Source organism: Oncorhynchus masou, chromosome 7, assembly GCF_036934945.1.
Source record: "Oncorhynchus masou masou isolate Uvic2021 chromosome 7, UVic_Omas_1.1, whole genome shotgun sequence".
In the NCBI taxonomy this organism is placed as follows: Eukaryota; Metazoa; Chordata; class Actinopteri; order Salmoniformes; family Salmonidae; genus Oncorhynchus; species Oncorhynchus masou.
This window is the reverse complement of record NC_088218.1, coordinates 10504784-10507283: the sequence shown is the minus strand read 5'-3', so window position 1 is coordinate 10507283 and position 2500 is coordinate 10504784. Positions and strand designations below refer to the sequence as shown.

Sequence of the window (2500 nt, the reverse complement as noted above, 5' to 3'; positions counted from 1 at the left end):
GTTTGAGAAGCAGTAGAGGAGAGAAGATAGATGCAAGGAATCGTGCGTGAGTGTATAAGTGCATGTGTGTATTATGTGCACGTGCGCATCAGTGCACAATGTATGAGCGTCCATCTGTGTGTATGTGTGTGTGGTTAACCTGGGATGGTTCGGGTCTGAATTCCCCTCACAGTCTGACTGTGAGCGGTCGTCTCCATGGTAAATTCAATATGTACGTTTCCATAGGGACCAGCTGTGCGCTTGAGAAAGCAGTTTCCATGGTAACCCCAATCCACTTCCCTCCCCCTCCCCTCACCCAATCACTCTGAATGTTTCCCCATCTCTCTCTCCTCTTCTTCACATTCACCCCATCTCGCTCCTCTTCCTCACATTCACCCCATCTCTCTCCTCTTCCTCACATTCACCCCATCTCTCTCTCCTCTTCCTCACATTCACCCCATCTCTCTCTCCTCTTCCTCACATTCACCCCATCTTGTACCTCTTCATCACATTCACCCCTTCGTTCCCTCTTCCCCACATTCACCCCGTCTCTCTCCTCTTCCCCACATTCACCCCATCTCTCTCCTCTTCCTCACATTCACCCCATCTCACTCCTCTTCCTCACATTCACCCCATCTCTCCTCTTCCTCACATTCACCCCATCTCTCTCTCCTCTTCCCCACATTGTCTCTCTCCTCTTCCCCACATTCACCCCTCTCTCTCCTTCCCCACATTCACCCCATCTCTCTCCTCTTCCCCACATTCACCCCATCTCTCTCCTCTTCCTCACATTCACCCCGTCTCTCTCCTCTTCCCCACATTCACCCCATCTCTCTCCTCTTCCTCACATTCACCCCATCTCACTCCTCTTCCTCACATTCACCCCATCTCACTCCTCTTCCTCACATTCACCCCGTCTCTCTCCTCTTCCTCACATTCACCCCATCTCTCTCCTCTTCCTCACATTCACCCCATCTCTCCTCTTCCATTCACCCCTCACTCCTCTTCCCACATTCACCCCATCTCTCCTCTTCCTCACATTCACCCCATCTCACTCCTCTTCCTCCATTCACCCCATCTCACTCCTCTTCCTCACATTCACCCCGTCTCTCTCCTCTTCCCCACCATCATCTCTCTCCTCTTCCTCACATTCACCCCCCATCTTGTCTCTCTCCTCTTTCCATTCACCCCATTCATTCACCCCATCTCTCTCCTCTTCCTCACATTCACCCCATCCATCTCATTCACCCCATCTCTCTCCTCTTCCTCACATTCACCCCATCTCTCTCCTCTTCCTCACATTCACCCCATCTCACTCCTCTTCCTCACATTCACCCCATCTCACTCCTCTTCCTCACATTCACCCCATCTCTCTCCTCTTCCTCACATTCACCCCATCTGCTCCTCTTCACATTCACCCCATTCACTCCCTTCCCCACATTCACCCCATCTCTCTCCTCATCCTCACATTCACCCCATCTCTCTCCTCTTCCTCACATTCACCCCATCTCACTCCTCTTCCTCACATTCACCCCATCTCACTCCTCTTCCCACATTCACCCCATCTCTCTCCTCTTCCTCCATTCACCCCATTCCTCATTCACCCCATCTCACTCCTCTTCACACCCCATCCTCTTCCCCACATTCACCCCATCTCACTTCTTCCTCACATTCACCCCATCTCACTCCTCTTCCTCACATTCACCCCATCTCTCCTCTTCCTCACATTCACCCCATCTCACTCCTCTTCCTCACATTCACCCCATCTCACTCCATTCGCCCCATCTCACTCCTCTTCCTCACATTCACATTCACCCCTTCGTTCCCTCTTCCCCACATTCACCCCATCTCCTCTCCTCTTCCTCACATTCACCCCATCTCTCTCCTCTTCCTCACATTCACCCCATCTCACTCCTCTTCCTCACATTCACCCCACACATTCACCCCATCTCTCTCCTCTTCTCACATTCACCCCCTCTTCCATTCACCCCATCTCACTCACCCCTCTCCTCTTCCTCCATTCTCTCTCTTCCTCACATTCACCCCATCTCACTCCTCTTCCCACATTCACCCCATCTCTCTCCTCATCCTCACATTCACCCCATCTCTCTCCTCTTCCTCACATTCACCCCATCTCACTCCTCTTCCTCACATTCACCCCATCTCACTCCTCTTCCTCACATTCACCCCATCTCTCTCCTCTTCCTCACATTCACCCCATCTCACTCCTCTTCCCCACATTCACCCCATCTCACTCCTCTTCCCCACATTCACCCCATCTCTCTCCTCTTCCCCACATTCACCCCATCTCACTCCTCTTCCTCACATTCACCCCATCTCACTCCTCTTCCTCACATTCACCCCATCTCACTCCTCTTCCTCACATTCGCCCCATCTCACTCCTCTTCCTCACATTCGCCCCCAGCCCCCATCTCCTCCTCTTCCTCACATTCACCCCATCTCACTCCTCTTCCTCACATTCACCCCATCTCACTCCTCTTTCACATTCACCCCCCACTCC

At 52.4% G+C, this 2500-nt stretch overlaps 1 protein-coding gene across 1 annotated transcript in view; it reads right to left on the bottom strand.

The window, feature by feature from the left end:
* LOC135542967 (kalirin-like) overlaps positions 1–2500 on the bottom strand; it is a 69128-nt gene that overhangs the window by 52190 nt on the left and 14438 nt on the right.